This window comes from Macaca fascicularis, chromosome 1 (assembly GCF_037993035.2).
Source record: "Macaca fascicularis isolate 582-1 chromosome 1, T2T-MFA8v1.1".
Lineage (NCBI taxonomy): Eukaryota > Metazoa > Chordata > Mammalia > Primates > Cercopithecidae > Macaca > Macaca fascicularis.
In genome coordinates, this window is record NC_088375.1 from 154,118,292 (window position 1) to 154,142,515 (window position 24,224).

At 33.1% G+C, this 24,224-nt stretch overlaps 1 long non-coding RNA gene across 2 annotated transcripts in view; it reads right to left on the reverse strand.

The window, feature by feature from the left end:
• The window catches only part of LOC123568047 (uncharacterized), a 114,559-nt gene extending 90,948 nt beyond the window's left edge, over positions 1 to 23,611 (reverse strand). Inside the window, exons 1-2 of one of the 2 annotated variants that reach the window (XR_006691259.2) lie at positions 23,432 to 23,611; positions 18,395 to 18,443 (exon numbers count right to left, since the gene is read on the reverse strand). This is a non-coding gene — a long non-coding RNA (uncharacterized lncRNA). The remainder of the gene's footprint in view (positions 1 to 18,394; positions 18,444 to 23,431) is intronic. The other variant, XR_012428214.1, reaches the window with a different exon arrangement.
• Positions 23,612 to 24,224: the final 613 nt, after the last annotated feature.

Consider the following 24,224-nt stretch of genomic DNA (forward strand, 5'->3'; position numbering starts at 1 on the left):
AGCATAGACAAATGTATATATTTTTCTAATACAAGTCGAGTACTATTTTTCTTTCTCAAATCACCAATTAAAGTTCAAAAGCGTTAAAATATTTAGTGAAATAAAAGTTTGATTTTCACCTGAAACAGGCCTCAAAATAAAAACCTGATGACCTGTATTTTATTGAGAATGTGATTGATGCCAAGAAATAGAAGGGAGTCATTGAGGAAAGTGGGACAGAGAAAGAAGTAAAACCAGGAAAGAGTGTTTTAATGAACTGTTTACTGCTAAGGGTTACTGGAGCTCAATCCTGCTGGGGACCTTCTAAGGAAATATGTAGAATGTACTTCAAATTTCCTCATTAGTCTATGTAAAGGCTGAGGTTTTCATTCACAATTCCTATGTCCTATAGGTTGATTACCCTGATAGATATTAACTTCCTCACAGTTTGTTGCCTACTGCTGCTTTGAGGAAACTGAACTAAGATATGCTAAGGTGTATTCTTAATTGCTTGGTCTAGGATATTAGCAATGATGCATTGGAATTGTTCCTTACAAAACTGCTGCAAATGGATGAGGGCACCAGATATGGTACTGTGCAACAAAAGTGTCTCAGTTCATGCTTTGCATCACTCTGATATGCTCCGTGCTGTACATAATTCCACTCTGTCACTATCTCTTCAAAGTGGTGGATGATCACAATATCAGAAAATTTAAACAAAGACTTAATTATCTTTAAGAAGAGAATTTAGTTTCATACTTCTAATTATAACCTATTTTAATGTGAAAATGTTAACTTATATCAGTAAAATATACAAAAATGCCCTCAAAAATATTTCTAAGATAAAGTAAAATTTTACCATTTCATTACAGCGTTATTTAAAGTGATGTATTTCTCTAATAATGAAGACCAAAAAGTGGCTATATATATGGTAACATTTTAATTGAAACTTCTAAGATGATTTAGAAAATTGGCAGATTAAAAGGAGATAATTTAATCATTAAATGTGTTTGTTGTGTGAATAGAATGAATTTTGATAACTTTATCAAAATATTTATTTCACTTTTTCATTCCTCATATACCAAAAAAAAAAATATGGATAATATAAACCTAATATAAAATTCCAAATGTCTTGCTTTTGGTGAACAGTGATTTCATGTCACAGAAGTACAGATACTAAGAGATTATTTTTAGTATGCATAAAATTGTACATATTATTCAATATCAGTTTGATAATTTATTAATTTGACATTTATGCCTCTCCTACATCACAAACTAATTTGAAGCTACTACTGAATGAGAGAGATTAAACCATTTTTAAATAATTTTTTCCTTGATGCTTCAATTTCAAACATTAGACACCAATTGAAAAATGCCATCTCAATATCATGTAAAGTTGTTTTGTTAAATGTCTTTCTTTCCTTTCCACTGTATGTTGTAATTTTTTAAATTTATGAATAAAATTTGGAATTAAAGACATAGTGATTCAACATTAACTTTCAATTATGTAATAAGCTAAAGGAGTTGGGAGAAAAACTTCTCTTTACTCAAAAAATATGTATCTTTGCAAGAGACAAATAGGTTTAGCAAGTATTTTTGAAATAGAATCTCAAATGAATAACAAATAAGAAAACAATATCAATCAAAAGAGAAAGTAAAAATCAAACCACTTGTAAAATAAAGGGTTTTTTAAGTTATTCTTGAGCCAAAGACAAATAGAAACTTAATGCTTTACTAAGAAAACAAGTATATCTATCAAAACATTGATATCAAAGATACATTAGAAAAAACATATACCATAAAGTGTTTAGAAAAAACTGAAAACAGAAAAATGAATAATAAGCACATTTTCCTTTAAAAAGTCCTAAAAAGATAAAATATAAAATAATAAATTATAAAAATTCTACTTAGTAAAAATACAAAATTTATTTATTTGAAGAAACAAATACAAAATGCAAGCTGATGTCAAAAGATAAAATAAATACAGAATATGACAAATGCTAAAGATGATAGTACAAAGATTTTTAAATATATGATAGTTAAAATATATGATTTTATGGTAATAAATTTAAAAATTTTTTAATAATTATATTATCGGTCAATGTTAGCTTTAAGACATATAATAATTGAAAAACATGTCCACAAATTGACAAATTTTTAAAACGCTAACTCCCAAATAGATGGTTTCAGGAAATTTTGTAAGCCAGTTTTTCAAGGGATAGATCACAAATGAGTAGACAGCATTGCTCTTAGTTTTGAAATACTAGAATGCTAATATAAATAACTAAAAGAAATCAATGATGCCCAATATTACTAATTTATTTGTCATTCTTCATTACCTATAAAACTAAAATGAAATATAAAGTATAAAATATTTTATGTAGGACTTTACTGGGAAAACAAAAAAATTAAAATATTTTTAATCAACACAAATATTCAACACAGCATCTAGTTACAAAAAAAAATTGAAGACAGATATTATCAGGAAGAGAGTAAATATATGTATTATCCTGTAAACAAATTTCTTAATATGTATCAAAAGACTTAAATCGCACATATCTTTGGAATTAGCAAATAGTCTCCTAGGAATTTATAATAATGAAATATTGACACCAGTGTGCTAAAACTGATGCACACATATGCGTATTACAACTTAGTTTATAAGAGAGAGCAAAATATGAAAAATACATTAAATGTGTAATTATAATACATTAATGATATGCAATGTTATATAATTTATATTAGTAATTTCAATTCAGGTTTTGATAACTTAGGTTTGATAGCTATTGAAAATGAAAATATGTGTTTTTACAAACCAACTGGTACGTGTTACATTAAATGATTTATAATATACTAAGTGTACTGTTTGGAACCACATACACCAAAATCTTAAATGTGATTATTTATTGTGGGATTGTTTACTGTTTTCTTCTACTTCATTACTGTATTCAAATAAGAAAAAGGGAAAAAAAGAAAGAAAGAAATAGCTTTTTCTTAAGGGGGAGAGGAAAACTAAAACTTACATGAGGATAACTCGTCCAACTAATGCAGTCGGGCCACATTGGAGAATTAGGATAATGACACAAAGCTGACAGCCACAGTTCTGAACATAAGTACCATTCACTGAATAAAAGCCACATCAGCCAGCATTATGCAGAGCACAATAAAAGCAAACTGCTTATTTGAAAATAGTGTTCCATTAATAAGTGATTTTTTAAAATTTCTAGACAGAAATATTAGATGTTCTCTGCAATTAGTACTAAACAACTATATATGAAGACATTTTTATTATGATGCAATCATGAGACATGGACAAGGTCAATAAGAAATCTTAAGAACAGGATGGAGACATATTTCATAGTTATACTTGGGTAAGATACCCACCTATTAGTTGGTGAGAATGATTTGGAAACTAATGTTACAACAACACTCCAACTTTTTAAAAACCTGTGTATTTATTCCTTACTTAACTATTTAGTTGTAAAGGGTTTTCCTTCTGTATTAGGATTTCTGCTATCTTAATATTTTTGCTATTATTATCAAGTACTGAAAAAGGATCTTTGACCCCAGGCCAAATTATTATATCAAGGCCTAGATCCAGGCTGCTACAACCAATTGGCTTTTTGGTATTCATTAAATACTAGTCTTTAATACATATGTTTTGAACACCTATTACATGCCATTTATATGTCTCCATGACATTATCACGTCGTAAAAATGAACCCAAATCTTTTCCCACAAACTCAGTTGTGAAGTCAAGACACATTTCTAGGAACTTTCTATCATTTCCCAAATACCATGTGTAATCCATCACTAAGTCTTGTCCCTTTTGCCACCTAAATTGTTCTTGGATTCATTTACCTTTCCACTATTCCAGTGTCCTTGTAATTGTAGCAGTTCAAGTCTCCATCATTTATCTTCGGGATGACTACAATGTTTTCCTACTTGGCTTTCTTCCTTTCACTGTTGCTTTTCTCTCCTGCATTTCTTAAACCTTCCTTCTATTCATACAGTTATGATCATAGTACTCCATCTCTTCTACTAAAAATTCTAGAATGGCTTTCTTTCCCTTTGCTCAGCAGATAAATATGAAAATCTTAACAAGGTTCTTCAAGGCCTTTCTGATTGTATAGATTCATCTCTCTTCATTCAGTGTGTCATTCTGTGTGCTCAAAATTTATTTTCTTAAGGTTCTTGAAAAAGTTATGCCCCTTGTAGTCATCCCTAGCATCAGCTCCCACAGTGTCTTGTACCTATGCTTCATAATACCAGCATTTTTGTTGATACATTTTTAATATAATTCTCTCACATATGTCTGTCTTTTACATTACACTATAAACTGAGGGTTAAAAAATGTGTATCTTTATTCATCACATATCTAATTCTTGGCACTTATTAAACATTAAATATTTTTCTTACTGTAATGAAGCCACACAAATATTAGCACTTCTTATAGAAGTGTTTTATTTTATTTTATTTTGAAATAATTCTGCAGCCATCATCACTTTCTAATTTCTGGAATTAGATACCCCTCAGAGAAACACTCACTGGCAGTAACTCCTCACTGCGTCCTCCCTCTAGCCCCTTGAAAATAATAATCTACTTTCTGTTTGTATAAACTCACCTATTCTGTGCATTTCATATAATATCAATAATATAGTACATGGCTTTTCTGTTTGGCTTCTTTGACATAGAATACATAATGTTTCGATGTTCATCCATGCTGTAGCAGGTATCTGTACTTTATTCTTTTATATTCTTTTATATGTACTTTATTCTTTTATATGTACTTTAATATTTTATGGTATAGACATACCACATTTTGTTTATTCTTTCCTCAATTAAACAATTTGTGTTGTTTCCAGATTTTGGCAACTGTGAATAACGCTACAAACAATTGCATACACATTTTGGGTGCACTTATGTTTTTATTTCTGTTGGATACATATCTAGCAGTGGAGTTTCCAGGTAACACAACATTTTTAATTTAAAGGAATTGACAAACTATTTTCCAAAGCAGCTGCACCATTTTATGTTCCCAGAAACAATGTAAGGGTGTTCCATTTTTCTATATCTTTGGCAACATCCTCATCTTTTTAATTGTAACAATATTATTAGTGGGTATGAAGTGTTATTGCATTGTGATTTTAATTGGCATTTCTCTAAAGATTATTTATAGTGAACATCTTTCTGGGTTCTTTGGCTCTTTGTATATCTCATTTGAAAAAATGTCTGTTTAAATTTCTTACCCATTTTAAGTTTGGTTACTTGTCTTTTTGTTGTTGATTTGTAACAGTTCGAATATACAGTCTCAATACTAGAACCTTATCAGAATAATATTTACAAATATTTTATTCCATTCCTTGAGGTGTCTTTCCATATTTTTTTCCTGATAGTATTCTCTATAACAGTTTTAATTTTGACCACGTTCAATTTACTCTTTATTTTTCTTTTTGTTGTATGTGCTTTTGGTGTCATATCTGAAAAACCATTGCTTAATCTAAAGTCGCTGAGATTTATGACTATGTTTTCTAAGGAAAGTTTTACAGTTTTGCCTCTCTTATTTAGGTAGTTGGTATATTTTGAGTAAATATATATAGTGTGAGGTAAGGTTCCTGTTTCATTTTTTTGTATGTGAATATTCAGTTGTCTCCAACTCATTTATTGGAAAGACTATTTTTTTCTTATTGAATTGTCATGGCACGCTTATTAAAAATTATTTCACCATAAATGTAAAGATTTATTTCTGAATGTTCAGTTCTACTCCATTGTTATATGTGCCTATTCTTATACAGGTACCACAATGTCTTCATTAAATTTTGAAATGTGAATTCAAGAGTTATTACAAATTTAATTTCAAGTGTGAATCCTGCAACTTTGTTTTATTTTATTTCTTAATATTTTTCTCCAAGACAGTTTTGGCTATTCTGGATCTCTTGCCTTTTCATATGAATGTTGGAATCAGGTTGTCAATGTCTACAAAATACAGTTGGAATATTTATAGAGATTGCATTAAATCTGTAGATAAATTTGGGGAATATTGGCATCATAATAATAAGTCTTCCAATTCATGAACTCAACAATGTCTTTTCATTACCTTAAGCTTTTCATAAAATTTATTTCAATAATGTTTGTCATTTTCACTGTATAGTATTTGTACTTATTTTGTTCAATTTATTTGTAAGTATTTTATTTTTTATTGCAGTTGTAAATGAAATTGTTTTCTTATTTTGGTTTTTGTATTATCCACTGCTAATTATTGAAAATATAATTTATTTTTCTGTATTTGTCTTCTACCTTGCATTATGGCCAAACATGTTCATTAGCTATAATAAATAGGTTTTTTGTTTTTTTTGCTTTGTTTTGTTTTCTTGAGACGGAGTCTCGCTCTGTCACCCAAGCTGGAGTGCAGTGGTGTGATCTCAGCTCACTGCAACCTCTGCCTCCCGGGTTCAAGTGATTCTCCTGCCTCAGCCTGCTAAGTAGCTGAGATTATAGGCATGCAGCTAGTATTTTTGTATTTTTAGTAATTACGGGGTTTCACCATGTTGGCCAGGCTGTTCTCAAACTCCTGATGTCATGATCCCCCTGAGCTGGCCTCCCAAAGTGCTGGGATTACAGACTTGAGCCACTGCACCCAGCCAATAAATAGCATTTTTGTGGATTTCTTAGCATTTTCAAATTTGCAAGATCATGTCCTCTACAAATAGAGATAGCCGTGCTTTTTCCTTTTCAATCTGATACTTTAAATTTATTTTTGTTGCCCAATTGCCCTGGTTAGAAACCCCAGCACAACACTGAAGTGTCAAGAGTGTATATCCTTGGCTTGTTCCTTGCCGTAGAGGGAAATCTTGTGTTTCACCATTAAGTAGGGTGTTAGTTGAGAGTTTTTCGTAGATGACCTTACTTGGTTGAGGAAGTTTTAATCTATTTTTAGTTTGTAAAATATTTTTATATATAGACAAATTCCCTCTAGTCTATGGAATTAATTTTATAAATTACCACTTTATACATATGTCCATCAATCCAGAATTATAACTATTATTCTACAAGTTGTATTTTAAATCAGATGTAAAAGTTACAGATAAAAACACATTAATGCTATCTTAATTTTTATTCATGTAGTTAACTTTGTGCTCTTTTGTTTCTTCATATGAATTAAAGTTACCATCTAGTAGTCTTTCGTTTTAGCCTGTAGGATTATCTTTAATATTTTTTCTAGGGAAGGCCTACTACTGACAAATTCTCTCAGTTTTTGTTTATTTAGAATGTCTTAATTCCTTTTCATTTTTTTGTTGAATAACATTGCTGGGTATAGAATTCTTGGCTGATATCTTCATTTGATGCTTCAAATGTGTCATCCCACTGCCTTCTGGATTTCTTTTTTTTTTTTTTCCTAATTAGAAATCACCTGCAATTTTACTAATGATTTCCTATACATGATGAGCATCTTCTCTCTTACTGCTTTTAAAATTCAACCTTTGTGTTTTGCTTTTGACAGGTTGATTATGACATGTCTAGATATGGATCTCTATGTTTTTTCTAGTTTATTGAGTTTTTTGGATTTGTAGATTAATATGTTTCATCAAGTGTAGGAGTTTTGGGGTCATTATTTCTTCAATTATATTTCCTGCTTTTTGCTGTCTCTCCTTAACTTCTGAAACTCTTATTGTGTGTGTTGGTATGCTTAAATGTTATATGTCATAGGTCTCTGAGGTTCTACTCATTTTTCTTAATTATTTTTCTTTCTTTTCCCATGACTGGATAATCGTTATTGACCTATCTTAAAGTCTAAGATTCTTTCTTCTGCCAGCTCAAATGCTCTGTTGAGCCCCTCTAGTAATTTTTTATTCCAATTATTATACTTCTCAACACCAGAATTTGTACTTGATTCCTGTTAAAAATTATTTTATTATAGTAGTGTTTTCTATATGCTAGCTGGTGAGGTACTGTTTTATAATTTCCTTTAGTTCTCTTAACATGAGATTCCTTTTTATTTGTATTTATTTATTTTTCCTGTACAGGCCATACTTGTTTATTTTTATGTCTTGTATTTTTTAAAAAACTGGACATCTTAAATAATATTGTGTGGCATCTCTGGAAATCAAGTTTTCTCTTTGACCCAGAGCTTGCTGTTTTTGCTATTTGTTTCATGACTTTCCTGAGCTAAATCTTTATGGTTTGTATTGTTTGTAATATGTGCCCATTGAAGCTTCTGTTTAATTAGCTTAGTGGTTAGTTAATAATTAGACAGAGATTTTCTTTTTTTTTTAAATTTATTTATTATTATTATACTTTAAGTTGTAGGGTACATGTGCATAACGTGCAGGTTTGTTACATATGTATACTTGTGCCATGTTGGTGTGCTGCACCCATCAACTCATCATTTACATCAGGTATAACTCCCAATGCAATCCCTCCCCCCTCCCCCCTCCCCATGATAGGCCCCTGTGTGTGATGTTCCCCTTCCTGAGTCCAAGTGATCTCATTGTTCAGTTCCCACCTATGAGTGAGAACATGTGGTGTTTGGTTTTCTGTTCTTGTGATAGTTATTCACAATAGCAAAGACTTGGAATCAACCCAGATGTCCATCAGTGACAGATTGGATTAAGAAAATGTGGCACATATACACCATGGAATACTATGCAGCCATCAAAAAGGATGAGTTTGTGTCCTTTGTAGGGACATGGATGCAGCTGGAAACCATCATTCTTAGACAGAGATTTTCTTAAATGACTGAAAGACAACAAGTGTCCTAGCCTTTGGCAAGGGGATCCAGTGATTTAGGATATGCCTTCAATGCTCAGGTAGGCTGTTTAAACTCTTCCTTAATCAGTACCATTTGCTTTCATAAAGCAACAAGGTCAGCCAGAGGTGAAATCTTAAAAACTTCTCAGGTGTTTAGTTGGTGTATGAACAGCCATAGTAATTAATGTGTCTTTTAAGATTCCCAGGAATTTGTCAGAACTTTTCAAAACTCCCTATGGAAATCTCATTCTCTGCTTTTCCTTTTAAGTTTTTGTTCAGCTTCTTGTTAGCCTCAACTGCTATCACTGCCCCAGGCACGTGTGATGTTAAACAATTGCTACCGATTTTTTTTTTTTTACAATTGTCCCTTGGGAAAGGACTGATTATATTAGGACATCTCTAAGACAGGCCAAATAAAGGCAAATACTGAGATTTGGGTTTTCCAGGGAATTTAGGAGAGCTACAAATCTGTTAAGTCACCCCCAGTGGCTGCTAAGCTGCTCATTGTCAACATAATTGTGAACTATTGGCTTTCACGTGTACCATGAAGTTGGAAAGAGGAGGATAAAAATAAGGTAAGTTAAAGTACCACAAAATTCACTATTTTAAATTTAGATTAAACTACTTTTCTTGATTAAATGATCGTCAGATTGTTGCACATGTTAGGTTATTTTCTATAGCTTTAATAAAATTTTTTTTGCCAGTGTTTTCATGGTTTTTATGAAACAGAAAATTTTGGGAGATCTTAGTGATCTTTTTCCTACAATATTCATTCTTATTACTCATAACAGTGGCTTTTAACCTTTGTTGTGTAGACAAAACGAGTCAAACTGTGAAATATTTGAAGAGATTTATTCTGAGCCAAATATGGGTGACCATGGCCCATGACACAGCCCTCGGGAGGTCCTGAGAACATGTGCCCAAGGTTGTTGGGGTACAGCTTGGTTTTACACATTTTAGAGAGGCGTGGGACATCAAGCAAATACATTTGAGAAATACATTGGTTTGGTCCATGTTAGAAATGTTTGTTCTTTGATGTCACGAAGAAATAGCACTTGAACATAAATTTAATTTTTTCAGCAAGGCTATTTTTTTTTTTTTACTTTCTGCAGAAAGGGTACACTTGCTAGCAGTTTTGTCATGAGAGTACACTGAAGAAAGGAGACAGGGTCATTTATAACCTGATGTGTCCAACTTACTGCTGTGTCTGGTTTTTATTGGCTGGAACGAGACTTTACATTTTGTATTTGTCCTGATTGGCTAGCAACTTAGAACTGTTTAAAAGACGCAAAGGCAGAGGAGAACAAAGGAAGGAGAAAGTAACTTGTGGAATGCTGAGAAAGGTAGAAACATCTTCAAATAAGGAAGAGGAAAGGAACAGGCTATGACCTAATGCCCGCTTGGAGTAGTATAAGTATGTTAGGCTGAATGTTAGTACTGGTCTTTGAATTAAATTTGCTTCTAAGAGAAGTTACTGTGTATTCCTAATTAGACAGGAGGAAAGTCTCTTTGAAGAGGAACCTCTACTTTACTTTTTACAGTCCAGAAAGTGGAACAGGTGGGCGTCCAGGCTAACATTTTCTCGTTGACAATTGGTTGAGTTTTCTAAAGACCTGAGATTAATAGAAAGGAAATGTTCAGGTTAACATAAAAGATTGTGGAGAACAATGTTCTTTGAAGTCTCATAGTGGCTGACCTTAGAGATGATAGATGACAAAAATTTCTTATTCAGACCTATAAAAAGAGCTAGACTCTCTCAGTTAATCTCCTCAGGATTGAGAAGGCCTAGAAGAAAAAGATCTAGCTATATTAATAGAGATTCTTTACAGATGATAATTTTCTCCCACAAAGGACAGCTTTGCAGGGCATTTAAAAATATGGCAAGTAAACATGTTTTGACATAAGCTATTTGGATTTTCTTCTTTGTCATGTAATGTTATGCCAGAGTCAGATTGGAAAGTAAATCATGATATATAGGGTTAAATAAAACCCATCTGATGAAAATTTGTAGTTTGTAGGGCATGACTCCCCAGACTCCTTAGGTAGGAATTTGGGCAAGATAAAAAAAAATCAGAGCTTAATCCTCAGTTGATTCACCAACATTTTATGGTAATCTAATATATATTATACTCCTGATATGCTAAGCATTACATTTCCTTATACTTGTAAATTAATTATTGATAAAAATAATAAGTGTATGGTAATGATGATAGACATTTATTGTGGCTTTGTTACAGGAAAGGGGTTCAGATCCAGGCCCCAAGAGAGGGTTCTTGGATCTTGCACAACAAAGAATTCAGGGCGAGTCCGTAAAGTGAAAGCAAGTTTGTTAAGAAAGTAAAGAAATAAGAAAATGCCTACTCCATAGACAGAGCAGCCCCAAGGGCTGCTGGTTACTCATTTTTATGATTTTTCTTGATGATATGCTAAACAAGGGGTGGATTATTCATGCCTCCCCTTTTTAGACCATATAGGGTAACTTCCTGACATTGCCATGGCATTTGTAAATTGTCATGGTGCTGGTGGGAGTGTAGCAGTAAGGATGACCGGGGGACACTCTCATTGCCATCTTAGTTTCGGTGGGTTTTAGCCTGCTTCTTTACTGCAACCTCTTTTATCAGCAAGGTCTTTACGACCTGTATCTTATGCTAACATTTTTTTTTTTTTTTTGAGATGGAGTCTTGCTCTGTCACCCAGGCTGGAGTGCAGTGGCGTGATCTCTGTCCACTGCAACCTCCACCTCCCAGGTTCACGCCATTCTCCTGCCTCAGCCTTCCGAGTAGCTGCAGGTGCCCACCACCTCGCCCTGCTAGTATTTTGTATATTTAGTAGAGACAGGGTTTCCCCGTGTTAGCCAGGATGGTCTCCATCTCCAGACCTTGTGATCTGCTTGCCTCCACCGCCCAATGTGCTGGGATTACAGGCCTGAGCCACCACGCTTGTGCTGACATTCTATCTCATTCTGTGATATAGGATGCCTTAACCATCTGGGAATGCATCCCAGAAGGTTTCAGCCTCATTTTACCCGGTTCCTACTCAAGATGATGTTGTTTTGGTTCACATGCCTCTGACACCTTTACTATATGCCAGTCATTGTTTAAGTACTCTACGTATATTACTTCATGTAATTTCTCATTCATTCTATAATTATCAAGTTTATGTAACTGAAGCACAAAGAAGTTCAGCAAGTTAATGGAAAAGGTTTGAAACAGGGTATCTCAATAAAGAATGAAGTCGTAAAACTCTAGAAAATTTACACAGAATGTATAAATTTACATAGCATGTAAATTTTACATAAAAGTGTTAGAGATTCCCTGAAGCGTCCTGAAGGACCAAATGTCAAGTACAGCATTACAGAAGCCTGTTTCCCAAAGATTTCTATCATTTTTGCTTCATATTAAACATTAATAGAGTTGATATATGATTTAAAGGATAGGATTTCATGTTATTGCATGCCAGGAATAAGTTTTCAGTGAGAACCTAGCATGTGTCAGACACTAACATATGTTGCAGGCATTATCAGCTGTGAATAAAACAGACATGCTGATGAATAATGTATTGCATGTTACAGAACTTTAAAGGCCACTCCACACATTAATGATAGAGTGAGAATTTGAACTAAGATATATTTGATTCAATGTGTCTTGTTCTACTCTGCTGCACTTAAGATCATAACCATTCCTTGAGTTAATAATTACATTAAAAATGCCCATTACAGTACAAATAAAGTGGCCGCATATCAACACCTATCTCCGGGTGTAGACATAAAGTTGTATCTACTCTGATAGGAGTAACTTAGATGCTTTTAATAGGTAAAATGTTGAGTTGAGTAAAAATTTAAGGACATTCTTAATTCCTTCTAAAAGAGATAAATTCTGTACCAGTAATAAGGTTTAACTCATCTAATTATAACTGTAGGCAAGAGTCCAGCAAAACCTGGCCTGATTCCATCAGCCCCTCACCACTTCCCACACAATCCTTCACCTTTTTCAACTGCTTCAAACATAATTCAAAAATGTAGCTCCTAACCTGTATCACTGGTTTTTATACTGATTTATAGTGGTTCATAATGCTTTCATATTCTAATAGTACATACCTAAACATGGGCGAAGAAAGTGAGAAAGAGTTGAATACTACTTTTTCAAACTTTATATTGTTTTTAATTTAAAAACTGCTTTTGCATTTATTTTCTCATTTTATTTGTTTTGTTGAAATAGGTTTACTTTTAAAGTATCAATTAATTAGAAAATACTCTTAAATTTTACATTGTCTTTTGACTCTAATTCTTGGATTTATCATACAATATTGAGCTACGCATAGTATATTGAAGTTAATTATTTTGCATTGTATAATCCTTAAAAAATCTCAATTTAGAATGTATGACATTAACTTACAGGAAACATAGATTGTATGATAGTTTAGAAACTCTACAATAGCCAATCACCTTCTCAGGTTTCACAGTACACTGAGATCACATTTTATATGTTACAGCCAGGAGCAATGTAATGTGTTTGATATTTATTTTTCAAATATTAGAACATATTTCTTTGTCTTCCAGGAAAGTCATTTATTTTGATTTTCTTTTATTTTCACAGAAGTACTTACTTTGGGTTTGATATTTTTAAAAATAATGTTTGCTCAAGGAATTCCAGTTAGCTCTTTCAGGGGATGAATTGGCAAATATGAGTTTCTTGCATATTGTGCTATTTCATTTAAAATCCATTAGAACTATATTAATAAATATATTTACAATTATTTTTCATGGAAATAGGTATTTTCAATTGCTTTGTAGTGTAGTAATGATTGTTCATAAATGATACAAGATTACTTTGTGAGCAGTCCTTTATTTTGATGAATAATAAAAACTAAAATTATAGTAGTTAACAAATATTTTTCAATTACTGTTTTAATGACTTAGGATGGGCATTACTAAGATAACAACTGCCAGAACTAGAAGAGGTAATATTTGGTTTCATCATAAACAGTGTAGTATTGAGCTCAGAAGTACGTTTGTTTGATATTGACTTCTCAACACAAGACAAATTATGACATTACAAAATAAATTCGATTGCACACCGTTTATCCTCATGTGTGCATAGCAGAGAGGTTTGATTAAGAAAAGTCACAATTTTCCTAGACTTTTACTGATTTAATAACCAAGTGAAACTGTTACATCAGGCCCAGTGTGGTGGCTCACCCCTGTAACCCCAGCAGTTTTGGAGCCCAAGGCGGGCAGATCACCTGAGATCAGGAGTTCAAGACCAGCCTGGCCAACATGGTGAAAACTCGTCTCTACTAAAAATACAAAAATTAGTCAGGCATGGTGTGGCAGGGGCCTGTAATCCCATCTATTTGGGAGGCCAAGGCATGAAAATTGCTTGAACCAGGGAGATGGAGGTTGAAGTGAGCTGAGATTGGGCCACTACCCTCCAGCCTTTGTGACAGAGTGAGACTCCATATCAAAAAAAAAAAAAAAAAAAAAAGAAAGAAAGAAACTGCTACATCACAAGAATTATACAACACGTAAAATGCTTTGCCACTGTAATTTTGATGTCTCAGTGAATTAGTCTGCCATCCATAACTCATATAGTAACATTATATTTCAATAATATTCTAGTTACATATTGGTAGAGTACATTTTACTATAAGTAAATGTGACCATAAAAATTTATTATGTTAGGTGATTGAGACCTCCAAGGTTTTTTCCATGGCTAGTCCTCTAATAGGGAATAATTGACTGACACTTTTGACTTTCTATAGGGTTAATGATGACCAATGACTAACACATTAATAAATCATAGTAAGTTTTTACAGATATGATGCCATAATATGAATACTGTCTGTGACTTAATCTTTTATAATTTGAGAACTGACAAATTCAACACTTGGCAATATAACCCTCCATGGTTCAAGTGTTGTTGGGTTGGCAAATTTTTGCCATCAGTGCTCTTTCCATTTGCACATAATTAATTAGTAATAAGAGTGGAGATTGTATTATGACCTAGTTATATATCTCTGTGGAAATCTGTGTATTGAGATAAAATGATAATACTAGATAGAATGCATGAAACTAATCTCAAATGCCATTTAAATTTTGCTTTTCCATTTATAAATGTACTTGTTGGTGAGATGTATCTCATTAGAATTTTTTAAAACTGTTGCTACTGAATATGCTTTAAATATTATGCAACATATTGATATTTTGAACATGTATCTCAATATCGTTACATGTGAAATATCACCTCTGGTGAGATTATTATTCATGTAAACAGTTATCAAAAACGACTTGGATCTTTAGGAAAGCATTTTTTTTTTTTTTTGCCTACTCTTGTCTACTTTAATGCATATCAAGTTTATTAGAAGTCTCGAAACCACATATCTTAAAAAAAATTATAGACATGATATTTGATCCTTCCACCCAGACAAACTGACTAAATTTATGAACACAAATGGTATTCTTCCTCATTATTTGTGGAACACCCCTGGTAAATTTATCTGATGACTTGTGGACATATAAGAAGAAAGTCAAAGCATTTGTCATTGGAAAGGTTCACATTATTAAAACTGTTTCTAGTAGCATTTTGTAAAAAGTTTGTTACAGATGGGACTGCGTATATGTGTATATTTTATAATTTATATATGTAAATTAATGAAATGCTGTGATTGCATTTAAAGATGATTTCACTGAAGCTCATCCTATGGAGAGGTAGCCTACACCAAAGTCTTAACTAAGAGCACCTAAACTAATGAAAATAAACATAATTACTTTCACTTTTTTCTTTAAAATCAGCCAATGTCTCTTCTTTCAGGCATAGAAAAGCCCCATATGATCTATAAACTATATTTATTTTATTAAATACCTATTCCCCGTGTCAGGAACATGCGCTCAATTTCTTTTCTTTACACTCATCTAAAAATGTTTCAAAAATTCCATCCTCTGATTGCTGCATAATTCCAACACTTGCTATACCTGATATTCTACAAGATATCCCAGTGTCACCTTATAAAAAGTGTGCTGAGGGAAATATATTCATTTTTGTTATTGTTTTGAAAAGAGGATCTTACTAAATTTCAACAGAAACAGCTTCTAAGAAAAAAATAAGAAATTATGCTGCAATGAAACTTATCACTTAATGAGAATTACTAATTAAAAGATCATCAGCATTTTTTTTAATGGTTCACTCAATTTTAGCACTCATTCATCTGTTCATTTGCTTCAAAAATAGGTGTCTACAGGTGCATGTTGTGGTGTTTGTTGCTGGGAATATAGAGGAAAGAAGTACCTGCTCTCTTAGAACTCAGTCTTGCAGGATGTTGGATATTAAACAAATAATAACTCTGCAAAATGTTTAGTTACAATTACGATTTGTGTTACAAATGGGAAACACAGAGTGCTGTGAAACATACAAAAGGGAAACTTACTAGATCTATAAGAGGGGCTCAGAAAGACTCCCCTGAAGAAGTAACATTTCAACTAAGATTTGATGAATAATAGTTATTCAGGCAAAAAGAACAAGGGAGTGGGTGCTCCAGGGAGATGGAACATAGATAGAAGCCTTGGACTTTCTCCCTCCACATAGCAAAAATAAGCATAGCATCTTAAAAGTTCAACAATAACTACTACTACATGAATAGCTTTAACTTTAACACAAGAAGATTTTATAATAGCTGTACATGCAATATGAAGGAAGCCATAATGACATATAATTTATTCGTCTTTGAAATAACTGGATTCAAAGAATATTTTCAAAGAAACATATTTCACATGCAAACACATATTCAATTGTGGAACAATAAATATGTATTACCTCAGTGCTCAAAATTTAGAACTTCTTTGCAAGTTCCAAGATGTATGACTCATATATACATCTACTATGAAAAAAAAATACACTCTGCTCCATGGAATGTCATTTAAGATAGAGTAGAATGAATGAACACTTGTAAGCAAGTTAGAAAGTACAGGTCCAAGTTGCAGTTTTACTGTGACCAGCCTAAGTTTTCGTTTCTTTTTGCAGTGTAGGTAACATTATTTCCTTCCAGGGGCATTATGAGAATAAAATGTGTAATGTTTGTTTTGAATGTTGAAAATTGGTATAAACTATACAAATGGAACATTTTATCATTTGTTTCTCCTGAAAATTCCACACATATTTGGGTTTTTCTTATCTTTGATCAAACGTCTTCCCTTTATTGGAATATTTGCAACATGTACTCTTCTTCTTTTCCCCTAAACGTCCAATTAAAATCCCATTACTTTTTAGAGGCTTTTTTTCCACCATAGAAGTTATTTTCTCTCCCGTCTCTAAACTCTCTTAGCACTTACAAATTATTTGGTGACTGGCATTTATTGACTTGTATGCTGATTTTAATGTGCATTTCAAAAGCATAGTATTTTGATGTTGAAAGGGAAATTAAAGTTCATTTGGTCCCACAGATTTCAGAGGTCGGTCTTTCCTTTGAATCATTTCAACCCACTTGTCAAATAAATTTTGCTTGAACAGCTCCTCTGACAGATAGCTTACCCTTTGATTAAGTATATTTTACTTCTTGACATCTCTAAGAGAAAGTTATTTTTTTTTAATTGAGACTAAACATGTCAAATTGCTTTCATACCTGGCAACTATTTCCTCATCCTTTCTACCATCACCTTCCTTTTTCTGGGCAAAGCAAGCTTTCAGAGTTTCAGGTATTTTAGTTATACTGATTATTCTTGCCTAAAAATATTCCAGGAGAATATCTATCTATCTATCTATCTATCTATCTATCTATCTATCTATCTATCTATCTGGATATCCATCCATCCATCTCTGTGTGTGTGTGTCTTATAGAGTGTTTAGAACTAAATGTATTATTTAACTATAATAAAATGATTATCTTTTGTTTTAAATATTATAATTCTGGCATTTCAGCCTCAAACTTCATTACATTGTTGATGATCATATCAAGTTTATCTTGCTTTATATTAAATTGCATGTTTTAGTCTCAGATGATTCTGCTAAATCATATATATCATCATAGATTACTGCAATATCTTTTTTAGATATAATTTCCAGGATGCTAAATTATGTTCTATTACTTCTGATGGTGGATAGTAGATAGCCAGCCAGTAAACTATAAAATAAAAATGTATGTTTTCTTTTTTTAAACATACTTCAAGCTGGTTACAATGAGAAGCCATTTGCTTTTTTATCTGAATTCCATTACATAATGAAATTAAAGGCAAATAGGTGCCCATTAAAAACCTAAGGAAGATATGATGATGATGATGATGATAATGATGATTTGTTTATATGTATGTTTTGTTCATATGTATGTATGTATAACTAAATTTGCATATCCATTGTGAAAATAAACAAAATCATTGTCCAAATGATGACCTGCTCAAGATTTTATTTGCACGTATGTGAAGATGCATTTGACATACTCATAATATTGAGAAATAACAAGACATGCCCTTTCTGTAAATGGCAACGAACACATACTTATTTGAGTCACTAGCAAGGATGAAAATATTTTATCATATTGTGAAACACTTGATGTTTTGTGTTTCCAGCACAATAGTATATTTTAATCTTAACATAGTATAGTTAACTGAATATGTTTGACACATTTTCCTCTTTCTAATGTTGTGCGTAGTTTTCTCATGACATGTAGCCATGACACCTACTTTATTTATCGTGTGTTTCCATCAGTGCTTTATTTTTTAACCTTTCCTTCTGCAAAAGCAGAAAATAATCAAAGAGGTTACAAAAGGTAGTACTCCTTTATGCTCTATAAACTTGAACCAATCTAGTGGATTTCTACTCTACTAGTACATCACCTTATCCTTTTATCTTGGTAGAGGGTTAGTTTAAATGTCATGATTAAACAATAATATTTTTGTATGCTGGCATGTTCCCAAAGTTCTGTATCATGTTCAGATCACAAAGATTAAGTCATATTTTAACAGATAATACAATCTTCTGCACTTTAAGAAAAAAATTTTAAAAAACACACCAACTGTTTCAGTCAGTAGTGTCACAGGGAACAAAATCTGTTCTACTTTAAAGACAAAGGGACTCATCACAGGCAATTAGTCACAAAGCCACACTTTAGAACTTGACCATCAAGGAAACTGCTGCCTCAGCCAACTATGATTAGGCAAGATGTGGAATCAGAAGGCTGACTATAGAATTGGGACATTGTAACTATATTTGCTACTTCAGAATTGCACACCAATATTTCACTCTCCAGCAGCAAAATGGACACTTCCTCTCCTGCCTCTCATTCTATGAAGCTCCAAATCAAAGTCTTACTTCCAAAACCATCATTATAAGTGAAACTATACATTGAGTTAAAAAAAATCCTGGCCAGGCACAGTGGCTAATGCCTGTAATCCAGCACTTTGGGAGGCTGAGGGGGATGGATCACTTGAGGTCAGGAGTTCAAGACCAGCTTGGCTAATATGGTGAAACCCCATCACTACTAAAATATACAAAAATTAGTGGCCGGTAGCAGTGGCTCACGCCTATAATCCCAGCACTTTGGGAAGCCGAGGTGGGTGCATCATTTGAAGCCAGGGGCTCGAGACCAGCCTGGCCAACATGGTGAAACCCTGTCTCTACCAAAAAAATACAAAAATTAGCCAGGCATGATAGTGCGTGCCTGTAATATTAGCTACTCGGGAGGCTGAGGCAGGAGAAAAGCTTGAACCCAGGAGGCGGGGGTTGCGGTGAGCTGAGATTGCACCACTGCACTCTAATGTGGGCAACAGAGTGAGACTTCATCTAAAAAACAATAATAAAATTAAAAAAAAATAGCCACACTGAGACAGGAGAATTGCTTGAACCCTGGAGGTGGAGGTTGCAGTGAGCTGCAGTGAGCTGCAGTGAGCCGAGATTGCACCACTGCACTCCAGGCTGGGGAAGAGAGCGAGACTCTGTCTCAAAAAAATAAGAATAAAAAAATCTTTCCAGTCTTTACAGCAGAAGAAAACACACTAGAAGGGGATTGGTGTACATATCAAGCAGGATAGTCTGTATTATACATCACATCTAGCATTTATCTTCAAATTTTCATGTTGACTGATATTGAAAATAATCCTATATATTAAGAACTATCTATCGTAATTCAATCCTAGATTATTAAATATTACATGTTCACTGCTTCTAAAACTAACTTATTTCCAAGTTACCCTTCCTGTTTTTCTCTCTTATTGTGGGAGAGGAAGTGGGCCTTCTGAGGGGAGCAACATTCTACACAGAAAGAAAAACAAGGGAAAAGAATTTTGTCTGTAATTTTTTTTTACTAAAAAAAAAAGAGGAAGATGAAGAAGAAAAGAAAAGGAATAAAAAAATGGCACATGTAAGCCAATGGCACTGGAGAAGAGTAAGTAAGTAGGAAATTAGAAGAAGGTGAAGTCAAAGAAGTTACAGAAGAATAGAATAAAAATAATCTTGTCATCAAAAGGAATTTGTCTTTTACTCAGATAGGAAGTCCTTGAGTTTTGAGCAAAGAAGGGATGAACTCACTTGACTTCTATGTTGAAAACAGATTGCAGGGAATACATCATGGGTATAATAAGGCAACTAGTTATCATACTAGTAATATGGGAAAGCAATGATAGTGAAATGGATCAGGTTGCTATCAATGGAGGCAGGTTTTAGAGGTAGTGATGAGTGTTTAATGTACATTTTTAGAGCATTTAACACATTTAGAATTAGAAGTAGTAGACATTGTAAATTGTTTCGAATATCAGAAATAGATTTAACATGGTGGGCATTTAGTTAACAAAATTAACCTTCTTTACTGATCAGAAGATGCATTGTCAGTTCATGTGTAAGAAACAAAATTTCACTCAAAATTACAAATATATTGTTGGTCACGTATAGAGGAATATTATTTCCAACTTTTGAAATATCTTGGCTGAATTAAGCAATCTATACTGTTTTAAAGAACAAGATAAGTCTTCAATGTCTCAAGCAAAATACTTTACTATTGCAAAGATAGTCTGCATCAATATCAGGAATGTGTATATGGACTTCCAAAACTTTTGGTGATACTAAAGAAAAGTTTCCAAGGATTCTGCACTTCCAAATGACACTGTACAACTGAGTGACCCCAGACAATAGAGCCTATTTTATTGGTGGCTGACAGCTAAGATTTTTCATTTAAGTATCTTATTTTGCAAGTCACTTTCATAAAATGTTGAGAGTGATTTACAAAGCCTTTATGATTTGGAGGAGAAAAAATCAGTTAGAACAAAAATACATCTCCCTAAATAACAATATAATTTAAATCTTCTACCACACAGAAACTACAGGTTTCTAAGGGGTATGAAATGTATCTTGATCTATTAGTTACTGAGAGCATAAAACTAATTAAAAAATAGAAAAAATAAATATCCTTGCCACATAAACCACATTTTATTTAAATTTGGCACTGTTAAAAATGGGATCAAGTACACAGAATTTCCAGTGTGTTAGATGCTAAGAAAGCCAGTTATTGATCATCAGAAGTAATATGAGGTAGAAACTCTGTTTGTGAAGAAGACAGGTATAGCCTAGGATAATCCTGCTAATTAAAGCATAACAGATTGCATGTATTCCAGAAAAGAGGGATTCAAAGATCAAATGACTTTATGAGGAGCTGCTCAATAACTGGAGTTAACTGCAAGTCAGTGGTAAAAGGAAGAACTGTAGAAGGAACCAATTAACCAGAGGCAGTTCAAGTTTGCAACGACAAATCTGAAGGTTTCTAAAGTAGTCATGGGTTAATCTTTTTTTTTTTTTTTTTTTTTTTTTTTTTTTGAGACGGAGTCTCGCTCTGTCACCCAGGCTGGAGTGCTGTGGCCGGATCTCAGCTCACTGCAAGCTCCGCCTCCCGGGTTCCCGCCATTCTCCTGCCTCAGCCTCCCTAGTAGCCGGGACTACAGGCGCCCGCCACCTCGCCCGGCTAGTTTTTTTTTTTTTTTTTTTTTTTGTATTTTTTAGTAGAGACCGGGTTTCACCGTGTTAGCCAGGATGGTCTCGATTTCCTGACCTCGTGATCCGCCCGTCTCGGCCTCCCAAAGTGCTGGGATTACAGGCTTGAGCCACCGCGCCCGGCAATGGGTTAATCTTAGCAGGAAGAAATTAAGAAACTAATATGTATAATCTGAGCTTTAACCAATTTATTGTGAGAAAAGAACATAATTAAGAGAAAAGAGTTTTCTAACAAATGAATAGGGGCATACATAATAACGAAAATGATTAAGATAGTTAATTTGTATACAGTTCACTTCTCTGAAAGAAAATTAGGAAGAGAAATATAGAATATTAAGGCATAATAAAGATCTCATTGAAATAGTTACTGCATGATAGGTAGTAAAAGGAATGCAAGGGAGGTTTAGTTATTTAGATATATTAAGCAGTTCCTTTACAAATAAAACATCAGAGGCTTAAAAGTGTTAACACAGTGTCAGTATCACCTCTACCCCTTACTAGATGTTTGACTAAAGACTATGTCCTCAAACTTGCTGTGATCAGTATTCTCCTCTATAAAGTAAAGATTAAAATAACATTTACCTCTCAGACTTGTGATATTTAATCTGTATAAAATGGTTAGAAAAGTCTGAGATACTTAGGGAAGATTTGATAAATGTTAACTATCATCATCATTATTATTGTTATTTTAAATTATTACTTTATAATTAAGCAGAATGGATTATGTTGAGGATTGATTCTATTTTCTACATTATGTACAGTCTGAATTAATAAAACAAGTATCTGTTATTCGCCTGCGTTATTTGAGACTCTGTGTTAAGTGCCGGAGTAAAAACTGACCAGGATAGACACAGTCATTCTCTTTAGGCAGTCTGACTGGGGACATGTGCAATTAAATGAGTCGAAGTGGAAAAAAACAAATGCCTCGAGAGAGTCAAATGTGGATAAAAGTGCTTTAGAATCAGGTCTTTTCAAGCAGTAACTTCAGAGATCTGGTCTGGTATTTGTAAAGCTAAGGAAGCTTTCATTAAGAGGTAGAAGCCTTAGTTACTGCTCTTTTCTTAATCTTATTAAGTCTAAGGAAATATACTTCGAAAAAGTGGCTGTGAGATAACACATTATGATGGGAATTATGACAGGAAAAGAAAGGGTCCTGTGTAAGATTCTAATGGAGCAAGTAAGTGTTCTGGGAAGAGGGAGCGGGGTATGAATAATCACAGCAACGTAGTAAGAAAATTATATTCTCTTAATTAAATATTTTATAGGCCTATAATAGGAGTATTATATTAAAATACACTCTTTAAAACTTGTGATCTAGTAAAGAAATGGAAAGATTGGTTAATAATATTGAAAGCCTTAAGAACATAAACATTGAGATATGATAACTGTTATTGAGACTGCCTTTGACAAAAAGAGGGAAAAACATTTTTAAAACATAAAAATAATTGGGGGAATGAAAATTGTAGTTTGGTATAAGAAATATCACAATAATGTTTTATCTCATGATTTTTTCATAAACTCCAATCTTATTGGGATTACTATATGACACTACTGTAAGATATCTTTTCTCTTCCTTCCCCACTTTCACCACTCCAGACAAGAAAGTGCCACATGTGGTCATAATCTGAATAAATGATAGAGGAAAAGAGAATCAATTCATAAAACTCAAAAAAATAGAAGTCTTAGAAATAAGCATAATGTAAATTGAAACTAGATGTCCCATTTTAAAGACAGCGCCTTACCTTGACAAATGCTGTCAGGAAACACCACATTTATTTCAGAGAAGAACACTTTTTTCTCTATTCCTTACCCTCCATCCTACCTCATGAGGAGAATATTATACCAGTAAATCTCAAAATCATCTGGAATATAATTTCAATATGTGAAAAAAATCTGTAATTTGTCAATAGTCTATTTAAAACAAATGGCAACAAACTAAACATTATGTGTCAAGTTAGGAGCACTTAAGACATCATTGTTGGAGTTCTTTCTGTTAACCTTTAACCTCCTGGTGTTTAGATAATAACTTATTCATTAAACCACTAACTCCCTTTCCAGCAGGATTTGCCTATGAATTTTTAACTGGGGCCAAACCTCCAGATGTCTTCCTCCTCCAACTAAATTCTAACCATTTCTTTTCCATGCTGCTCACTTCTTGCTTCCCATAATCAGCGTCTAAGAGAGCCCAGTCTGTATGGCTCCCCAGCTAAATATGGTATCATTCTGAAATTATTCTCTCCACGTAAGTTCAGTACACATTAGAGTTCTAAAAATATTTCAAGTTCTGTATAGGATGTATTCTAGGCCCATATTTACTTATTTTTTTTCCTCCGTGCTAATTACTCTGTTTTTCACATTATTGAAGTAGAGTAAAATGGTCTCTTAACACCCATCTGTAATTCTATTTTCTTTTATGTTCAGATTCCCTAAATAGCCTCACAAGATGATCATTCCTTTCCATAACCTCTAAGAGAAGCTCTAAGAAGGAAGTATGAAATCAAAGACCAATGATCTGCCTCTTCTGTGAGTCACTCT